At 38.4% G+C, this 12,031-nt stretch overlaps 1 protein-coding gene across 3 annotated transcripts in view; it reads left to right on the plus strand.

The window, feature by feature from the left end:
* The window catches only part of PPARA (peroxisome proliferator activated receptor alpha), a 55,404-nt gene that overhangs the window by 18,470 nt on the left and 24,903 nt on the right, over positions 1-12,031 (plus strand). The window contains exon 3 of one of the 3 annotated variants that reach the window (XM_067468929.1): positions 5,010-5,120. The exons of the other annotated variants lie outside the window; for them this stretch is intronic. The gene's annotated coding sequence lies outside the window, so the exon portion shown is untranslated. The remainder of the gene's footprint in view (positions 1-5,009; positions 5,121-12,031) is intronic. 3 annotated transcript variants of the gene reach the window in all.

Genomic DNA, 12,031 nt, shown 5'->3' on the forward strand with positions numbered 1-12,031 from the left:
TGTTTACTTTATAGATGCCAAGTTATGTGTGGTCATGCTGTGTGCTCAAAGATATTTTAAGAAAGACAATTAAGAGAGTCACTTGAGGTAATCATAAAGCTATTTTAGTTTTAGCTTCACTGTAACAAATACTATGATGTAGTTTAATGTTCTGAACAAATGATCGTGGTAAAGAGGAAAATGCGGGGCCAGATTTTATTCTTCCTACTTGTCAACTATCAACTTTTTAACCTTGCAGACATAACATTTTAGTTCTCAGAATCATCTTTTGCTGCAGAATGCATACATTACTAAACCTAAGAGGCAAGCATTTATGGAACTCATATCTCCTAAATTCTGGATAGCTGCCATATATCTTTTTTTTAATATAACAAAATGCAGCTAGATAGAAAATTGTCACTATAAATCTATTCTGTTTTACCTTTGGGATACTTTTTGTGTCATACAATGTAAGTTATTTTGTGGTTGAGACATGATGCTGAGAAAGTGGTGTGAATATTTCGATGAGAAACAATCCTTTTCCTGTATTGTCGAAGGCTTTCATGGCCGGAATCACTGGGTTGTTGTAGGTTTTTCCGGGCTATATCGCCATGTCCTGGAGGCAGTTTTTCTCCTGACGTTTCGCCTGCATCTATGGCAAGCATCCTCAGAGGTATTGAGGTCTGTTGGAAGTAGGAAAAATGGGTTTATATATCTGTGGAATGACCAGGGTGAGACAAAGGACTTTTGTCTGCTGTGGCTAGCTGTGAATGTTTCAGCTGATCACCTTGATTAGCATCCTTTTCCTGCTCAAAGTAGAGAAGCAAGTATATACTCGATTATTTCCTGGAAGGACCAACCAGAGATACTAGGGTCCTGACAGGCAGTGATGGAAAGCAAGTAAAAATGCTTTTTAGGCAGGTGTTTGACCTCACCTTATTTACTGCAGAAATTGCTGTTGACAGGGTAGATGCTGTACTTCGTTTTATTAGTATGAAAATTGTACTTGAAATATATATGTTCTTATTTTATGCTTGAACTGTATTCCTTTATTGTAAACTGTCTTGAGTCCCACGTTTGAGAAAAAGACAGGACATACAGTACATTGAATAAATAATAAATAGCTGAAAGACACATAATGAACTATGTGGGAGGACACTGTCATGTAATTGTTGCAAACCATCCTTATTCTGCTAAATATTGAGGTAGGCACAAACTATATTTCATTATACGTTTTAACATGGTTTCATGGTCAAGTCACATACTGTATAATGCTTCCATGGAAGATATTTTTGTGTAAATTCGTATTGCAAGTATGTACTTTTTTATTTTATTGCTTTACATTGGATTATCATTAAGTGCAGTGACAGAAAAAGCAATAAAGCATACCAATGAAAGGATACAGAATCATTTTTCTCCTCAGTCAAGAAGAAGAATTCTTTCTTGTTAGTCTCTTCCAGAAGCAGATGAAGATTCTACTGTAGCTTTTCAAGTTGTAAATAATTGTGGTCTGTTAGCATTTTGTAAAGGATGATGGAGGAGGCTGCAGATGGTGTGAAATCTGCAGCTGTGCAGATGCAGGAAGAACTTGGGTAAGCTTGGGGTATTCAGTGGAGAAGGGAGCTGCATCAATATTCCTGAACAGGGAAGGGAGGAAACAGCTGAGAGAGAAGATTGATGTAAGGGAGAGATGAGTAAAAGTGCTTTTGTCAGTGGGCACTGGTTGTGTTGCAGATTGAGGAGATAGGACAGTGACTGTGACTGTGAAGATATTCTGTATATATTAATTTTCTGGTTAAAATTAGATAACTGTTGTAAAGCAGAGTTAGGCAATCTAGTGCTGTCCAAATTGTTTGGACTATTTTTTGATTACGAAAATTGTACTCCAGAACAATAACTTTACCAGCAACCTGCTCCTGCTCTAAGGGTTAATTTAAAGTGTGCTATTGAGAGAATTTATAATTTTCCAAATATGTACATGATATATGAAACTATCACAGCAGGAGGGGAAGATAGCTTTGATAGTTCCTCCTGGGTATCCATGCTGATATTTGCACCTGTTCTATATAATCATAAATAAAAGCTGCATATAGTTTATTGGTAAACTATTGTTGTGTTTTACATTTCCATTTTATTCATGTAAATTTTTCATGAAGGAATTCCTAATCAGCAAAAATCTATCTAGTTAAAATAAATTGCACTTGTATTAGTACTTAGTGTTCTAAATGGATACAATATATTCATTGGAGACTAAGTGTAGTTGTGCTTCCTAGGATGGTGTCCTTAAACCTTTTAAGCCTAGGGCTGATTCACCGTCCCTCAGACTGCTGGGGGGCTGGACTGTTGTTTGAAAAGCAGGAATGGATTCCTATGCACGTCACACATATCTCATTTGTAGTGCAAAAAAAAAAACACATGAAAGAACAATACAGTATTTAAAAATAAGAACAATTTTAACCATTTCAACTTTGCCTGATGAAATAAACAAATTAATTAGGATTATTGCTGTTGTAAGCCTTCAAGTTGTTTGAAAGTTTAGGGTAGAGGCCGGGTAAATGACCTTAGGGGGCTTCAATCGCCCCACAGGCCTTAGTTTTTGGACCCCTGTCCCAGGAAAAATCTAACGTGGTACTGTCAGAATTCAGAAACATTTTGTAAACATCAAAGAGAAAGAGAGAGAGAGCCCCGAGGGATTATTTCTCAATAGAGAATCTGGGTAAACCAGGTTTTCAAAACAGTTGGAAAGCTATTGTAAAATCCGCATTTCATTGGCCACCACACAATTGTGGCATGACTTTCCAGAAGAGCCCTGACAGCTAAATCAGCTGTCTAAATTTTAAAATCAACTGAAGAGCCATCTCTTCTGGCAGGCCTACCCAGTCAATTTTAAACTCTGAATTTTAACCTGCATTTTATTGGTGTTGATCTTGTGTGTAATTTGCATTATATATGTTAATAGTGCTGTGTCTGCTCTAACTGTGTTATAATCTGCCTTGAGCCACAAAGAGATACGGAAAACAAGTAGATTTATTATTGTTACTAACCATCCCCTGCCACGTGTTGCTGTGGCCCAATCTGTGTATATGAGTTTTGTGTGTGTATATATGTGTATATGTGTATATATGTGGTTTTGGGCATGCGTTGTAATGTATTTTTTAATTTTTTTGGCTTTTTAAGTCCCCCCCCCTTCTGTGTTTTTCAGTGTTTTTGTGAGTGATGGTCACTCGTTGGCCTGACAGGTGTATTGTGCCCAAATTTGGTATCAACCTTATTTATTTATTTATTTATTTCAGTTACTTCTACCCCGCCCTTCTCATTCCCGAGGGGGGACTCAGGACGGCTTACAAAAAGGGCACAATTCGATGCCTATGTCAAATATACATACATACATAAAAGCAATTAAACAGTTAACAGGTTAAAATCATCAGTACATAACAGTACATTTCTCCTCCTTTCCTTCCTTCCCTTTTTTTCTTCCTTCCTTCCTTCCTTCCTTCCTTCCTTCCTTCCTTCCTTCCCTCCTCTTCCCTTTCTTCCCCCTCTTTTCTTTCCCCTCCCCTTTCTCTCCTTTCTTCCTTCTCTACCTATTCTTGGACTGCAACCCCCAGTCCAAGTCCAACCTATCTATCTAATCTCTCTATCTTACCTTGCTGGGAGTTGCAGTCTAGGAATAGGAAATTGGAAATATGCAGGAATTGGGATGCTCTCAAAGAAATCCAAGGAGAAGCAAGCTTAGAAGCAGTGCATTTGGAGCATCCTCCTCCCCTAAAGAGCCTGGTCTAGGGGATGCTGGGAGCTGTTGTTTTTGCGCATGTGCTGTATTGTCGTTTAGCTTTTGGGGGGTTTAAAGTCCTTTCCATTGTTTTTTGGGAGGCATTTATGAGTGATGGTCACTGACTGGCCTGAGAGGTGTATTGTGTCCAAATTTGGTGTCAATTTGTCCAGTGGTTTTTGAGTTCTGTTAATCCCACAAATGAACATTACATTTTTATTTATATAGACTAGCTGTTCCCTGCCACGTGTTGCTGTGGCCCAGTCTGGTGATGTGGAAAATAAAGTAATGAGAAAGTGATGGTTTCTAATATATGTCATTTCTTTATGCTTGTGGGTAAACAGTATTTCTTATTTCTTTGTCATGTTGATGTGGAGATTGTCTAGTTTGCCAACTCTGGAACATGCAACATATTATTTAGGGGTCCCTTTCAAATATTATATCTGTGTGTGTTTGTGAGTCATATCTATCTATCTATATTTATGACTGGATGGCTCTTTGTCAAGAGGGCTCTGATTACGTTTTCTTGCTCTGGTGAAGAGAGTTGGATTGGATGGCCTTAAGTATTTTCTGTTGGTCATGAGGGTTATGTGCAGGAAATTTGCCCCAATTCTGTCATTTGTGGGATTCAGAATGCTCTTTAATTGTAGGTGAACTATAAATCCCAGTAACTTCAAATCCCAAGGTCTATTTTCCCCAAACACCATCTGTGCTCATATTTGGGCATATGGAATATTTGTGTTAAGTTTGGTCCAGATCCATCATTGTTTGCGTCCACAGTGCTCTCTGGATGTAGGTGAACTACAACTCCTAAACTCAAGGTCAGTGCCCACAAAATCCTTCTATTGTTTTCTGTTGGCCATGGGAGTCCTGTATGCCACGTTTGGTTCACTGCAATTTTTGTTGGAGTTCAGAATGTTCTTTGATTGTAGGTGAACTATAAATCCCAGCAACTACAACTCCCAAATGATAAAATCAAAAAATTTTGAGTGAAGGACATACATTGGGTTGTTAGGTGTCTTGTGTCCAAATTTGGTGTCAATTCGTCCAGTGGTTTTTGAGTTCTGTTAATCCCACAAACGAACATTGTATTTCTATTTATATAGATTATTATTATTATTATTATTATTATTATTATTTAGACTTTAAAATGAATTACTGAGTGCAGTCATGAATATAAAAAATGTAGTTGGAGTGATGATAGTATACAAAATGCTGCGCTTGCACCATTTGTTAAAATGAATGTTTTTGTCTTTAGGTCAAAAGTCCTTAACAATAAGTGAATATTTAACTACTCTTCCAAGGGCAGCCAGCAGTCAGACTTTACTGGAACATGAGACTACATGAACTACAACTACTGCTTATTCAGGTAGCTCAAACAGAGCCTGCAAAAAGAGAATACCATAGCTAAATAAAATAAAACACACTTTGAATAGCCAGTGAAAAATGCATATCTTTTAAATTGTAGGAAATATATCCTGAAATGTTAGCACTGCTTTCAGATATCATCTCTTTTTACTAGAAATATAATCTGTTTTCAAGAAGACATTGTCTCACTTTAAACCGAACTGGATTGTTTAACTTCAGCATCACTCTTGTTTAAATCTGTTAATAGGTCATGAACTAAGTGCCATTATTGTATTGTTATGTTATAAAACCCGTAATCTTGAATTAAATATTCTTCACATATTTTTCTAAGGATGTAGCTGTAGAATTCTGACCAGTTGATGTAGGCCAGAATTCTTTTTCACTAGGGGTCCTTTGTGGGATTCAGATGGGCCCTGCAATTCCATGCCATCTGATTGCAGGAGTGTGTGGCCTATCTGAATTGTCCTGCCTTTGAGATGGGCTAGAGAAGAACCTGAATTGCATCCTCCTTCAGGGCCTCTCATCTTCTCTGCATTCACATGAGAATGAACTCTGCTCCCTGTGGCATAATGTAAAATAAACCACGTGTAGTTCACGTTTGATCAGTCCACACAATTTTTGCCAAAGAAAACATGCCACACAGATTATCAATAAAGAACAAGTAGTTTACTCTTCATAATTCAGAACAACATATTTACAATCATGTGATTCAAAAAATGACCTTTTATGAGAGATTTAAAATAGTTTTTTTGTCCATGTGGAGAATGTTCCTTCAGCAGCTCATGAAGCAAGGGCACAGTCCAAGCTGCCTCTCTCTGCTTCTCTGCAAGCACCTGCATAGCTCAGGTCTGAAAAACGTAACAGTATCCAAAAGTACCAGGCTCAACCAGCTCCTTGGGCATAGCCCAACCAATCAGCTTCGTGCATCTTATTTATAGTTGACACACATACTCTCACTGATTTCTTACATGCTCCTAAACTTCCTGCCACTGGATTCACTCCTACCTGGGGCTATGGGGAGTGGGAGGTAACTTTCCATGTCAGATCCATGCTAGTCCTTGGACTTGCTGCCAGGTAATGGACTAAGAGGGGACAGACGTAGATGCCCTAGCATTATTTCATACTTCATTTTTTAATATTCTTTTGCATTACTTTGGAATTGACTGTCATTCTCTAGGTGTAAATGATCTTGAAAAGGAATCTGTAGAATAAACAGAAAGGTGAACGATCCAAGTGAGCTGGGAGTGGGGGGTAGGAAAATACAATATTTGCGTGACCACATTTCTGTTTATGAACCCACATAATCTCTTTGATCATCTGGAGAGGCCCTGTTTGCGTTCCCACCTCCTTCGCAGGCACGATTGGTGGAGACGAGGGAGAGGGCTTTCTCAGTGGTGGCCTCCCAACTCTGGAACTCACTTCCCAAGGATATCAGACATGCCCCAACTCTGGCAGTCCTTAGGAGGAGCCTGAAAACGTGGTTGTTTCAGTGTGCCTTCCCAGAATAAGGAAAAATCTCAGGAATATGCCCTCAAAATCCACTTTACCACTGATTTAGGAATGACTGCGTTCCCTCATTTCTCTTTGAAAACCCTATCCCAGTTATATCCTACCTTGTTCATGCCCAGCGTTATTTTTTAAATTTTAAACTATTACATTTGGCCCGGCCATAGGTTTTTAAATGCTTGTGTGTTACTGTTTATTGTTTATTGTCTATGTGATTTATATTAATTGTATTGTATTGATTGTTTTTGTTATTGCTTTTGTTATTTGTTTTACTGTGGGCTTGGCCTCATGTAAGCTGCACCGAGTCCCTTGAGATAGTAGCGGGGTATAAATAAAGTATTATTATTATTATTATATTTCCTGTCTGTATGTGTAGAGGGGAAAAATGTGGAGGATTGTCCATGAGGATTCAGAAGGGAGACACCTTCACCTTGCCATCTACAGAGCTCTTAAGCTAGAGGATCAGTGTTCTCTCTTTTTCTTCACTTGATATCTGAGAGCGCAATGTATAAACTAGAGGAGTGGCTCTCTGAGATAATGATTTAGCTAAGCAAATTGTATTTACTGATACTAGTGAAAAGTTTGTATTAACAAAATCTAGAAAAAATACTTTGAGATCATTTTTGATATTATTTTTTATTCTGTTAATCCTTAGTTTTAAAAATAAATACAGGAAGTCCCCGAGTTAAAACATCTGCTTTACAAATGACTCATAGTTAAGAACGGGGGTGAGGCAGTTATCATGGAAAGAGTTATCATGGGAAAAAGGTGTCTGCATTGAAGCTTTATCACCAATCCTTGTTTTCACAACAACCATTTTTTTTCGAAATCCACAGGGACAGAAAGTGAGGTTAAATCTGAACAGAGGCACAGAGAGTAAAACAACTACTAGAGGGGTATTAAGTCTTCCCAATGTTAGCCAAGGTGTGTGTGCATACTGTTTATGTATTCTGGCTGGATTTACATTTTAAAAATTCAGCTTAAGAACAAATCTACAGAACCTATTTTGTTTGGAATTCGGGGACTGCCAGTATACATATTACATGTGTCATCATTTACACTTACTATTTATTTTAGGGGTCCTCAAACTTTTTAAACAGAGGGCCAGGTCACAGTCTTTCAAACTGTTGGAGGGCCGGATTATAATGTGGAAAAAAATGAATGAATTCCTATGCACACTGCACATATGTTATTTGTAGTGCAAAAAACACTTAAAACAATACAATAATTAAAATGAAGAACAATTTTAACAAATATAAACTCATTAGTATCTCAATAGGAAGTGTGGGGCTGCTTTTGGCTTCATGAGATAGGATTGTTGTTGTTATGTGCTTTTGTTTCAGACTTAGGTTGACCCTGAGTGAGGGCCGGATAAATGACCTTGGAGGGCCGCATCCGGCCCCTGGGCTTTAGTTTGAGGACCCCTGATTTATTTATTTATTATTTCCTACATTTGTATCCCGCCCTTCTCACCCCCAAGGGGGGACTCAGGGCGGCCTCACAAAAGCACCATACGGTGCCAACACCATAAAACAATCAGCAGTACATTAAAATATTAAAACAGCAAATTAAAGCATTTGATCACACACTTCCACTAAATTCAGAATCCACAATCCAGTCAGGGTCAATTCATTGCCATAAGTTGCTAAAACTTCTTCCACTTGCTGCTTACTAATCGAACACTTGGTCCCATAACCAGGTCTTAATTTTCCTTGTAAAAGGCAGGAAAGAGGTGGCCGATCTGATGTCTTTATCATAAATTCTGTAGAAAACCATGCTGCCTTTAACCATAGCAATAGGAAGGGATCCTAGTCTGGGACCACACTCCAGGATATGTGGGCCATGCCACCACCACCACCACAAACATCCTCCCCGACCCCATTTTCCCACGCAGGATGATGGACATCCTGAAATGAGTTATTCCTCCCTCTTTCTCTAACAGGCAGGGATGTCTGCCTCTTTGGTGTTGGTGCTGGGACTTTATGAAATACCTTGCTAAAATTCAGATAACAGCATTCATAGCATTCCCACAGTCTATAAAATTACCAATTTGAAAACAAGATAAAAGATTAATTTGACAGGATTTATTCTTGGAAACTGAGGCTGGTTATTTGCAAACTGACTCATATGCAATCCATTCTAACATTTTTCCTGATACAGTATTGATGGATCTGTAGCTCCCCAGAGGGAGAGAAAATGTTTCATCTTTTCTAATTCTCTGGTACCTCACCTGTTCTCAAAATGATGACAAGTGGTTCAGAGAGTGTATCGGCAAGTTCCTTCAGTACTCTCGGATGAAGTTTATCTGGCCTTGTAGATGTGAACTCAGTGATTCCTGGTTGTCTCCTTATCAATCTTCCTTTGCAATTTGACTTCCTTACTAACATTTTCATTGAGACATGGAAACACACAGTTTTCCTTTTGAAAAAGAAAACAAAAGCAAAATGTGTTATGCTTTTGTTCTGCCCTTTCATTATGAACTGTTGGCATTGTATGATCCTTACTGAGATCCATCTTTTCCTTGAACATTCTTGTGCTTTGAATGTATCTTCAAAATTTATTTTGGTTTCTAATTTCTTAGTTTCAACTGATTCTAAGCTTTAGCTTTCCTTACACTATTCCTGCAAACTTGGGGCTGTATATCTATACTTTGCTGTGAGGATTTGACCTTCCCTCCAATTTTTATAGTGTTTTTCACATTGTCCTTGAATTTAGTAAATATCCACAAAGGCTTTTTCAGGTGTGTATCCACCCCCCCCCCCCCACACCCACCTTTTTATGAGATTGTTCAGGAGTCTTCCCATTTGCTGTTCATTCTTAACTAATTCCCACTCTTACTGAGTGTTATTTTTAATTTTAGTATCTCCAAATATGGCACCCCACATACTATTTTCCCCAGCATAATAAAATTGCTTAGACTTCTCTTTGACGCATCCCGTAATTGTGATTCCCAGTATCACATGAGCCCTTACATAACTGCCCTTTCCTGATATCCAAAATCTTCAACCTGTAATGTCTGCTTCACTGTGTGAAATGGAAGGTGGAACCTGTTCTAATGTGAAGTTTGGAAGCCATCAGTGTAATTATTGCAGATTATAAGCCTGGTGAAAGGCAAGCTGTATATAACACCTAGAATAGGTCAGATGACTCCTCTAGTTTTAAAAGTATGTGGGATTATGCATATTCAATACAAGAAATTTCTAGGTGAGATTTGTGAGGCTGCATATCTGAGCAAGATTGTGCAGAAGTCATTGATACTATGTATGTGTTTAACTGTTTGAGTATATATTTGTGTTTGTAACAGTATCTAAAACTAGAGTTATCTGGTTTGAATCCACAGTGAGTGTTGCCAAGGAGACCAGGCAGGCTAGCTCAGGAGAGTGAGATGTGGGTGGAGCCAAGCAGGAAAAGTTATGTGTGTCTTTGGAAAAAAGGGGCTGTGTGTGAGTGAGTGTGAGGCTTGAAAAAGCCTGGGAGAGAGGTGTGTGTGAGCAGCTGTAGGTTTTTCAGTCTAGAAGGGCTGAAGAGAGAAACCTGGCCAGTTTCTTTAGTCAAGGAAGACTAAAGGAAGCTTGTTAAGATCCCTAGTCAAGGAAGGACTAGAGATCAGAGATTTGATCAAGGAAAGATCAAATTAGAAGGCTATTCATAGTAGGAAACATTGTTCACCAAAGAGCTTCACCTCAGTAAAAGTTAGCCACGAGCTGTTATTTGGAAGAGTGGACTGTATTACAAACCAAGTGATATTCAAAGTTCTATAAGTTATTTAACAGCCTGCAACCATATGCTTTTTACACAATAAACTTGTTATCTTTTGTTGAAGACTGTCTCATCTCAATTAATCTGCATCTGTAAAGCCAGATCTCATCGGTGGTACCTCAAATACCTCATGTTGGTGGCAGTTACCTTAATTTACAAATAATAATTGGCCTCCTCTATAATATATTCTTATACACAATTGAGGCCTGAGATTAATTCCCTCCATAATCATCCACACCTGTACAATTGGTTCGCGCATAACTGTACAAAGATATTCAAAGTTGTTTTTTTTTAAAGTTCTAAATAATTTCTTCTGGATGCTTCCAAAGTTCCAGGTTCATACTTATTTACAGTATAAATATACCTTTTGAGTCCTACTTTGCTTAAAAGAAAAAAAACTGCTTTTTTGTTATTGGTTTTTAATGTAGGAGTTTCATCAACATGCATTTGCTGCAGTATGTTGATCTCTGAAGCAAGAGGCACTTTGGAAGGATATGTAGTTTTGTTTGTCCTTGGGAAAAGCCTTTACCCTTTTAATGAGCTTTACTGATAATCTGTTGATGGAGGTTTGCCCACAGAAGCTGGACTTTGTGTTGTGTACCTATGAAACAGAGTGTGATTAATCTTTAGCCATAGCTTGTATATTGTATGTTTTTATTACTAAAATGGTAACATGACAATTGTTGTGTTCATATGCTTCTCTATCCCAACATTGATGACTCTAAAAAAAAGCAATATACACTTTTATGAGTATATTTTAAAAGTATTACAAAATCTGACATACAAAACAACTTGAAATTTTGACCCAGAATTTTAATAATAATAATAATAATAATAATAATAATAATAGTAATAATAGTAATAATAATAATGCCAAGGATAGAAACAATAGTGGCTCCCAGGGACCACTTTGACCAGGGACCACTCTCCAACATTAGTACCAAAAGGGTTACGAATCAGTTTTTGGTCAACTTTAAATTCGGGTTGGTTATCTGGGGTACCGATTCAGAAAGTTGCATCAGATAGACCACATCAGCTCCAGTTTCTGATACAGAACATATGACATCCAGTGGTCACCATCTGCTTGACCACAGAAAACCAAGAGGGTTTCACGAGACCAGATGCTCTCATTGAAACAGTGTAGTAACCGTGAGGTCGCAAACCACATTTTAGTTCTTGCAGACCAGTGGTGGTCCACGGCCCACAGGTTGGGAACCACTGTTATACCTTGAATTAAGAATTTGATTTGTTCTGTGACCATATTCGTAAGTCAAAACATTCTTATCTCAAAATAAAATTTCCCATTGAAATGTTATTAATCTGTTATGCCACCTTGAGCCCCCCCCCCCAATTTTTTGTTATATGTTTTAAAATAAAACAACAACATGCAGTTGCCTCATCCACTGCTGCCCTCCTCCTCCTGTGGCCTGCTCTCCAGTTAAGGATCCCAGAAAGGGAGGGACGGAGGGGGGTGCTGCCGAGGAGCTAGACATCTATGTTGGAGAGGACTAGAGTAGCTCCATGATCTAGGGCACCAGCAGCCCCTACCAGCCCACTATGGAGCAAAACAGAGTCTCTGCTGTAATGCCCAGTACCTGGGAGGCAGGTAGTCTGGGAGGGAGGGAGGGAAGAAGGAGAGGGAGACTG

Source organism: Anolis sagrei, chromosome 5, assembly GCF_037176765.1.
Source record: "Anolis sagrei isolate rAnoSag1 chromosome 5, rAnoSag1.mat, whole genome shotgun sequence".
NCBI classification, from domain to species: domain Eukaryota; kingdom Metazoa; phylum Chordata; class Lepidosauria; order Squamata; family Dactyloidae; genus Anolis; species Anolis sagrei.